General features: G+C 35.0%; 1 pseudogene across 1 annotated transcript; it reads left to right on the top strand.

Annotated features, from left to right (window-relative positions):
- The first annotated feature begins 8,093 nt into the window (after positions 1-8,093).
- LOC309961120 (inositol polyphosphate 1-phosphatase-like) lies at positions 8,094-8,949 on the top strand (annotated as a pseudogene). The gene has a single exon. The product of its transcript is annotated as an inositol polyphosphate 1-phosphatase-like (transcript).
- The last annotated feature ends 1,494 nt before the right edge of the window (positions 8,950-10,443 follow it).

The following is a 10,443-nucleotide window of genomic DNA, read 5'->3' as shown; positions in this document are numbered from 1 at the left end:
GTATTGTAGATTTTAATAGATCTAACATATAAATAATATTCTTTAGACTCTCAATATTTTCCAAGATTGTAAAGAGTTACCAAGAGCAAATAGTTTGAGGACCACCATTTTATAGCATCCTTAATGATTGAGTATTAATATTGGTTATTGCTGTTATCATTATTATTTGAGGGATGTTTTCCCTCCTCCTGCACCATTGGAGAGTTAGCATTTTTTTTCCTAGGATGTACAAATACTTCCCTATTACAGGATATATGGTAACTAGAGTTTCCAAGTCCTTTGCATTTCTAGGAAAAGCCTACATCGCAAATAGCCTCTATGATTCGTGGAAAATTCTATATCTTTGGCCAAATTAGTTATTGTAATTAATCACACAAGAAAGCTACTCAAGTATAGTACTTATTCATAGCTACTTTACTGAACATTTCCCGATGTCAATACAGTGTCATTCAAGATATTATTTTTCCCCTTTTCTGTAAGCATATTTGGAGCAGGGGAATGCTGTCTCCTCACTGTCTCTCCAACACATAGTACATTTTCTGGAACAAAGTAACTACTCAAGTATTTGATGAATTAATAAATGGCACGTGTGGCAGAAATGCATACACTATTTACTATTAGTATTCAGTAACCCTGAATTTTTTAACTTCACCTAAGTCAGATTGAGATTACTATACTATTCTTTTAAAGGACATAACTTTCCATTTTCCTTACGGGTTCAGTGTATTAATCACCCATATGCAGAAATTATTTTTCATTTTTTTAAGTGAGTATTTCAGATATTCTTTGAAATGATTCTGTTTCCTTATTGCCTTCAAAAGGAAGTAAAAACTTCTTCACATTAACTTTCAAAGGCTTTTGTTATATGAGTGAAAGTTAACTTCCCAAAATATAATTTTCCAGTGTGCTTTGGGTTGTTTTATGTTCCTAGCCCTAGAAAGATTTATATTTTCTAAAATATATCAATAACTCTGGCAATTCATGTTTTTCATACAAAATAGTAGTAAGAGTTACTATTTCCAACACTATAGTTTTATCTAATTTGCCAAGTTAAATTTCATAATTACAGTTTGTTTTATGATCCTTTTAATCACAGTAATACTATTTCCCAGTATCGCTTAATAACTATTAAGTGATAGCACTTAACCTGACATTAACCATTTCTGTTAAGTCGAAATGTATACACACTGATGAATTTTACAATAATATGGCTTAATGATTAATGTTACTATATACTTCTTTGCATAATAATTTTTTATTTCTTCTGCGTTATGTATTTTTGCTGGCTTTTGAATCTACAATGAAACAAAAAATGAGGAAGTAAAATCATACTTTAGTTTCTTTTTTTAATGGAAGTATATTTAACTTACAATATTAGTTTCAAGTGTACAACATAGTGATTCATATTTTTATACATTAGGAAATGATCACCATGATAAGTCTGGTTACCATCTGTCACCATACAAGGTTCTTACAATATTATTAACTCATTTTCTATGCTATTCATAACCGCCCCATGACTTATTTATTATAACTGGGGTTTGACCTCTTAATCCCCTTCACCTGGTTTGCTGATATCCCCACCCCTTTCCCCTCTGCTAACCACCATTTTGTTCTCTGTATCTATGAGTCTGTTACTGTTTTGTTTGTTCATTTGTTTTGTTTTTTTAGATTCCACATATAAGTGAGATCAAATGCTATTTCTTTTTCTCTTTCTTACTTATTGCATGTTGCATAATACCTTGTAGGTCCATCCGTGTTGTTGCAAATGTCAAGATTTCATTCTTTTTTATGGCTGAGTAATATTTCATTGTGTGTATATACCACATCTTTACCCATTAATCTGTCGATAGACACAAGTTGTTTTCATTCCTTGGCTGTTGTAAATAGTGCTGCAGTTAACACTGGGGTGCATGTATCTTTTTGAATTAGTGTTTTCCTTTTCTTTGCATAAATACCCAGAACTTGAATTGCTGGATTGTATGGTAGTTCTGTTTTTCATTTGTTGAGGGATCGCCACACTGTTATCCATAGTGGCTGTATCAATTGACCAACAGTACAAGACCTTTTCTCTGTGTCTTTTCCTACATCTGTTATTTCTTGTCTTTTTGATGATAGTCATTCTACCAGGTGTAAGGTGAAATCTCATTACTGGTTTTGATTTGCATTTCCCTGATGATTAGTGTTGTTGAGCATCCTTTCATGTGTCTGTTGGCCATCTGTATGTCTTCTTTAGAAAAATGTCTATTTTGATCCTCTGCCCATTTGTGAATCAGATTTTTTTTGATAATGAGTTGTATGAGTTCTTATATTTTGGATATTGAGCCCTTATCAGATATATTATTTGTAAATATCTTTTCCCATTCAGTAGGTTGTCTTGCATTTTGCTGATGGTTTCCTTCACTATGCAAAAGCATTTTAGTTTCATTAGGGCCCATTTGTTTGTTTTTGTTTTTGTTGCCCTTGCCTGTGGAGACAGGTCCAAAGAAATGTTATAAAGACTGATGTTCAAGAGCATACAGCCTATGTTTTATTCTAGGAGTTTTATAGTTTCAAGTCTTACATTAAGTATTTAATCCACTTGAGTTTATTTTGTATATGGTGTAAGAATATTGTCTAGTTTCATTCTTCTACATGTAGCTGTCCAGTTTTCCCAACATGAATTATTGTGGAGACTGCCTTTTCCCCATTGTATATTCTTGATTTCTTTCTCATACATTAATTAAGCATGGGTTTATTTCTGGGCTCTCTATTCTATTCCATTGACCTATGTGTCTGTTTCTGTGCCAGTACCATACAGTTTTGATTCTATAGCTTTAGACTAGTTTGAAATCAAGGAGTGTGATTCCTCTAGCTCTATTCTTCTTGTTCAAGATTGCTTTGACTATCTGGGGGTATTTTGTGATTTGATACAACTTTTAGGATTGTTTGTTCTAGTTTTGTGAAAATGTCATAGGTATTTTAATAGGAATTGTATGGAATCTGTAGACTGCTTTGTGTAGTATGGACATTTTAACTATATTAACTCTTCCAATTCAGGACATTTTAACTATATTAACTCTTCCAATTCATGTTCCATTTATTTGTGTCATCTTCAATTTCTTCCATCAGTATTTCATAGTTTTTAGTGTATAGGTTTCACCTGCTTGGTTAGATTTATTCCTAGGCATTTCAGGTTTTTTTGATGCAATTGTAAATGGGATTGTTTTCTTAATTTCTTTTTCTCATAGTTTATTAATAGTGTATAGAAAAGGAACAGAATTCTGTATATTCTTCTTGTATCATGCAACTTTACTGAATTCATATATTAGTTCTAATAGTTTTTTGGTGAAGTCTTTAGGGCTTTCTATATATAGTATCATGTCATCTGCAAATAGTGATAGTTTTTCTTCTTCCCTTGAAATTCAGATGCCTTCTATTTCTTTTCTTGTCTGATTGCTGTAGCTGGTACCACCAATACTATGTTGAATAAAAGTGGGAAGAGTGGGCATCCTTGTCTTATTCCTGATCTTGGAGGAAAAGCTTTCAGCTATTATCCAATGAGTATGATGTTATCTGTGGGTTTGTCATATATGGCCTTTATTATGTTGAGGTACATTCCCTCTGTACTCACTTTGTTGAGAGTTTTTATCATAAACATATATTGAGTTTTGTCAGCTGTTTTTTTTCTGCATTTATTGTTATGATTGTGTGGTTTTTATCCTTGATTTTGTTAATGTAGTGTATCCCATTGATTGACTTGTGGATATTGAGCTATCCCTGCATCCCTGGAATAAGTCCCAATTAATCAGGCTGTATGATCCTTTCAATGTATTGTTGAATTTCATTTGTTAAATTTTGTTGAGGATTTCTGCATCTTATGTGCATCAGCAGTATTGGACTGTAATTTTTGTAGTATCTTTTCCTATTTTTGGTGTCAGGGTAATGCTAACCTCATGGTAGTGTTTCTTCCTCTTCTATTTTTGGAATAATTTGAGATGGGTAGATATTAATTCCCCTTTAAATATTTTGTAGACATCCCCTATGAAACCATCTGGTCCTGGACTTCTGCTTGTTGGAAGTTTTCTGATTAATGTTTTAATTTCATTACTAATAACCAGTCTGTTCAGATTTTTTATGTCTTTCTGATTCACTCTTGGAAGATTATATGTCTCTAGGAATTTATTCATTTCTTCTGGGTGGTCCAACTTGTGGATAATTGTCTGTAGTAATTGCTTATGATTGTGTTTCTGTGGTATTGGTGGTACTCCTCTTTCATTTCTGATTTCATTTATTTGGGCCTTCTCTTTTTTTTCTTGGTAAGTCTGGCTAAAGATTTGTAAGTTTTGTTTATCTTCAAAGAACCAGCTCCCAGTTTCTTTAATCATACACACACACACACACACATATTTATTTAGTCTCTGTTTCATTGTTTCCATTCTGATATTTATTATATCCTTCTTTCTACTAAATTTGTACTTTTCTTTGTTTTCTAGTTGCTTTAGGTATAAAGTTAGATTGCTTATTTGAGATTTTTCTTGTTTCTTGAGATAGATCTATATTGCTGTGAACTTCTGTCTTATAATTGCTTTTGCTGTGTACCAGAGATTTTGGGAAATTGTGTTTCCCTTTTCATTTGTCTCAGGTTTTTTTATTTCTTTGATTTCTTAATTGACCCATTGGTTGTTTAGCATATTGTTTAATCTCAACATAGTAGTGTATTTTCCAGTTTTGTGTAATTAATTCTAGTTTCATACTGTTGCAGTTGGAAAAGATGCTTGATGTGATTTCAGTTTTCTTAAATTTTTTGAGACTTGTATTGTAGCCTAACATGTGACCTATCCTGGAAAATGTTTTATGTCCACTTGAAAAGAATGTGTGTTTTCCAGTTTGGCAATGCAATGTTCTATATATATCTATTAATTTTATCTTGTCTAAGGTATTGTTTAAGGCCAGCATTTCCTTATTGATTTTTTCTTTTTGCTTGGTTAATCTATCCATTGATGTAAGTGAGGTATTAAAGTACACTACTATTACTGTATTACTGTCAAGTTCTCCCTTTATGTCTGTCAGTATTTGCTTTATATACTTAGGGGCTTCTATGTTGAGTGCGTAAATATTTACAAATATTATAGTCTCTTCTTGGATTGACTGCTTTATCATTATGTAGTGTCCTTTTTTGTATTTTTGTTACAGTGTTTCTTGTAAAATCTATTTTGCTTGATATGAGTATTGCTACCCTAGCATTCTTTCTGCTTCCATTTTCATGAACTTTTTCATCCTTTCACTTTCAGCCTTTGTGTATCTTTAGATCTGAAGTCAGTCTCTTGTAGGCAGCATATAGATAGTTCTTCTATTTTTTTTCTTTTTTAAATCCATTCAGCCATCCTGTGTCTTTTGATTGGCACATTTAATCTATTTACATTTAAAGTGATTACCGATAGGTATGTACCTATTGCCATTTTGTGCATTGTTTTCTGGTTTTGTGTTTCTTGTCTGTTCCTTTCTTCTTTTATTATCTTCCTTTGTGGTTTGATGATTTTCTTTAGTGTTATATTTGGTTTCCTTTCTTTTTATTTTTTGTGTATCTATTATAGGTTTTTGCTTTGGTTACCATGAAGTTCATATATATCACCTGTATATATAGAAGTTTATTTTAAGCTGATAATCACTTAAGTTCAAATGCATTGTAAAAGTACTACACTTTTACTCCTTCCGTCCATGTTTTGTTTTATGTTTCTGAAGTCATATTTTACAGCTTTTAACTTTGCGTGTACCTTAACTACTTATTGTAGTTACAGTTAATTTTACAAATTTATTCTTTTAACGTTCATACTAGCTTTTTAAGTGGCTGATTCACTTCCTTTACTATATATTTGCCTTTACCAGTGAGATTTTTTTTCTTTTATGTATTGTTTCTAGTTATGACCTTTTCTATTCTGCTTAAATAAGTTTCTTTAACATTTCTTGTAAGAGTGGTTTAGTGATGATGAATTCTTTAGCTTTTGCTTTCCTGGGAAACTCTACCTCTCCTTCAGTGTTGAGTGATAACTTTGCTGGGTAGAGTATTCTTGGTTGTAAGGTTTTGTTTTGTCCTTTCAGCACTTTAAATATATTATGCCACTCCCTTCTGGCCTGAAAAGTTTCTGCTGAAAAATCAGCTGATAGTCTTATGGGAGTTCCCTTGTATGTGACTAGCTTTTTTGTTTGTTTGTTTGTTTCCTTGTTTCCTTGCTGCCTTTAAAATTCTCTCCTAAGTTTAACTTTTGTCATTTTAATTATATATCTTGGTGTGAATCTCTTTGGATTCATCTTGTTTGGGCCTCTGTGCTTCCTGGATATCTGTTTTCTTCCCCAGGTTAGGGAAGTTTTCAGCCATTATTTCTTCAAATATATTTCTGCCCATTTCTCTCTCTCTCTTCACCTTCTAGGACCCCTAAAATTAGAATGTTAGTATGCTTGATGTTTTTTCAGAGGTCCCTTAAACTATATATATTTTTAGTTCTTTTTTCATTTTGCTATTACAATTGGTTGATTTCCACAATTCTGTCTTCCAGATCACTTATGCATTCTTCTGTATCATCTAATCTTTTTTTTTATTCCCTGCATGTACTTTTATTTTAGTTATTATATTCTTCAGACCTGATTGGTTCTTTTTTTATATTTTCTAACTCCTTGTTGAAATTCTCACTGTGTTCCTTCATTCTTCTTCAGAGTTCAGTGAGCATTTTTATGACCATCACATTGAACCCTTTATCAGATAAATTACTTCTGTTTCATTATTGTTCTTTTCTGGTGTTTTATCTTATTTCATTTGGAATATATTTGGCTCCTTATTTTGTTTGACTTTGTGTTCTTTTTCTATAAATCAGGCAAAATGGTTACCTCTCTTGGTCTTGAAAGCATGACCTTATGTAGGAGCCTTTCGTATATAGATTGCCTGTGCTGGGTAGCTTGGCAGGTGGACTGGGGCTGCAGCAGACACAGGCTGGAGGGTCCGGGAGTACACAGAACTAGGGCTGCCTTGGCTAGATGGCTGGATCTGGAGTTGGTGCAGGCCAGGTTTTTCCTGGGGTGCACTGGGCAAGTTGCCTTGGCGTGGCTGGAACTGGAGTGGGCATGGCCAGGGGCTGGCTGGAGTGACCTTGGCAGACTGGCTGGAGTGCCAGATGCCTCTGTGCCAGGACTCAGAGTGAGTAGGATTTTATGTGTACCCTTTAAGAGTAGGGCCTTGGCTTCCTATAGCCCTCTGGCTCTCCTGGGCATAAGCCCCACTGGTTTTCGAAGCCAGCTGTTATGAGGGCTCAACTTCCTGGTGTGGGTCCCCAGGGCTAAGTTGCCCAGTGTGAAGCTCAAACCCCTTGTTCCTTAGGGAGGACTGCCGTGTTTGTTGTATCCCCTGCTGCATGTGGTCATCACACCTGGGATATGGATGCTGATTACATTGAGTCTCTGCCCCTCCTACCTTCAATGTGTTTTTTTCTTTATATCTGAATTATAGAAGAGCTGTTCTACTAGTCTTCAGGTTGTTCTCAGAGAAAGTTGATCTATATATAGTTGTAGTTTTGGTTTGTCTGTGGGAGGAGGTGAGCTCATGATCTTTCTACTTTGCTATCTTGATCCCGCCCCTTGTCATATTTTAGTTTCCTACTACTGCTTTTTTTTTAATTCAATGCAAGTTAAGTCTTTAACTTCATTTTATATAACTTCTATATTTAAATAACTTCTATATTTTTCTTAGTTTTATATATAATGTATTAATTTTGTTAACCTGGATAATAACTAAATAATGTAATAATCCATATTTCGTCATCAAATTTCTACTGGTCATGTATGCCTACATGGTTTGTAAACTTTCTAAGAACATTGGAAGCTGGTACAGTGCAACTGTTTTTTGATTAGGATACTTAGCTAGAGAGAAAGTAAATTATAGTTGCACTAATTTTATTTAGTGACAATTTAAATGTCTAAAATTTTATTTTATCATGCCACAGGAATATTATTCACTTTGAAATTGAAACTTAAATTCCCTCAAGTCAAATTTGTTGTGTTTTGATTGATTTATTTAATTGGACTTTGTTTCATTAGTAATCATCTGTAATTAGGAATACTAGATGCTTTTGAAAATGTTTGAAATGACATATGTTGCTGCCTTTTGTACAAGAGTAGAGCTTCTTAGCAAAGTCCTTAATGGTAACAAGTTGGCATCTAAAGCATTCGCCAAACTTGTTCATCAGGATGTCACCTTTATGTACCCAACTCTGGATTCAGTAGAAGTCAACATTCCACAGGACATTTTGGGAATTTGGGTGGATCCCATAGATTCAACTTACCAGTGTATAAAAGGTTCTGCTGACGTTAAATCCAACCAAGGAATCTTCTGTGGACTTCAGTGTGTCACCATCTTAATTGGTGTCTTAATTGGATATACAAATAGGGGTGTCCCTGATGTTTGTCATCAACCAGCCTTTGTATCACAAGACCTAAGCACTCTCAGTTGGAAAGGACAGTACTACTGGGGCTCTTCTTACATGGGGACCAATATCAATGCATTTCAGCCCCCATTTCTAAAAGAAACGGTAATGAAATGCAGAGCCAACTGACCAAAAACACAGCTCTCAGGTGGAATTCTCCCACTGGTTTTCAGCTATCAGTACAAGTGAAAAGGAGACTATCAAAATCTCACTGTCACCTCTGTTACTGGGTTGGTGTGCATTGTGTCAAATAGCTTCAACTGAGGAGGTCAACAGAAGACCTGGGCCAGCAATCTCGGTCCTTACGATAGCAAGTAAAGAATTGCAGACTACCACTTTGGGCTTAAGCACAAAGCAAAGTTTATTAAAGCATAGTTGTAATCTCAGAGGGAGAGCGGGCTGTTTCTGCAAAGTGAAACCAGCCCTTCTGTACAGGTTTAAGGGTGTTTATAAGGAGAATTCTGAGAGGAGGTGGGGTGTGATCAAGGGTGAGTGACAGGGGGTCATTATTTGATTTACAGTCCTGAGTCATGTAACAAGTTCATTATTGTGCATGCCCTTACCCTAGCTTCACTAAGAAAAGTCCATGGGGCGGGGGGTAGAAAAACCACATGCAGATTTTATTATAATGATGGTATAATGAGTTTGGGTTTACTCTAGGTTTTATACGCCTGTCTAGTCTGGGCATGAGCAGCCCGGGGAAGTTCCTTCGTGTTACTGTGCTCCCTCTTTATTAGGAAAAGTTGCCCACCACCTGACCATAGTTTTGCCTGTTCTGGGTGGAGTCAGGGGAGGGTTCCCAGATGGTTGGGGTGTGACTTGATTATTCCCCTCTTTTCACCACCATCACCTCCTTGCTGCTAATGTCTGACTAACTACCTAACACTTGTATGTGGAGATAGCCTATTCCAGGCAACTAAGGCTGCTTACAAGAGCCCTGAGTTGTCCAAGGTCTTGCTGACATTTATATATTTTCAGAAAAGATATATCTTTTCACATTCAAGTGAGTGTCTTGTACTGTTAATGTCAAACTCAGGGCCATGGGTGAGGGAGTGGTAAACTTAAAAGAATTCTTGGAACGGAATCCAGAAACTGGAGTCGGTACCACATGGAAAATGAAGGTGCCACTGCAGTAAATCAGTGGGGCAATAAGGGAGGGCTACTTGCATACAGATCAAGAAAGCAGCAAGAGACATTTCTGAGCTTCCTCATCTAAAGTCTTGAATCTGCAGCTACACACTACATAGATAAACTTTGTCCTCATATGCTTATAAACTGAACTGTGAAACTATTTTTCACATCTCTATCTTTTGAAGGTAGTTTTGTGCTTGTTTTGAAGGTGAATAGTCAACATTCACCTTCCTCTTTTGAGGAGCATATATATATCACTAAGTTCTAATAACATTTTTTTCTGTATTGCAAAATGTGATCTTGGAATAGTTCTGATTTTCTCCAAAATTCATTTTTCCTGCCGATTAAATCAAGATGTGTCCTGCTTGTTTATAAACTTCTGATAAATTCAAGCAAGGGTAAATGCCCCACATAAATTTATTACTATTATTATTATTAATGTTTTATTTTTTAAGTATTACCAATCAACTGTATACTGTTGCCACTTATAGTAATATAAAATTGCTGTCTACATGTGTTCTAATTAGGAACCTGTACTAGGGTATTTAATGAGAGCCACTCTACCCGATAAGACAAGAAATTTCAAGGTTCTCTGCATGATGAACATTTGTTACTCGCCTCACTGCCCATTGTGGTTGGTGGGGAGGAGGAAAAGGAGACTCTACCCCACATAGTCATTCAGGGAACAAGGTGTCTTTTATACTTCAGTCTGCCATTATTAGTACATGGCTTCAAGGTTAGCCTGGTATCATCTATCTGAAAGAAGAGGGTAAGCATGGAGTATTCCATAGAGATTTTAGGGCATAGAATTGGTATATGTAATTTGCATCCACTTTCAAATGGCAAGAACTCAGTCACA

Source organism: Leucopleurus acutus (assembly GCF_964270905.1).
Source record: "Leucopleurus acutus genome assembly, chromosome: 4".
In the NCBI taxonomy this organism is placed as follows: domain Eukaryota; kingdom Metazoa; phylum Chordata; class Mammalia; order Artiodactyla; family Delphinidae; genus Leucopleurus; species Leucopleurus acutus.
The sequence above is the reverse complement of the archived record's forward strand: the minus strand, read 5'-3'. Positions and strand labels throughout refer to the sequence as shown.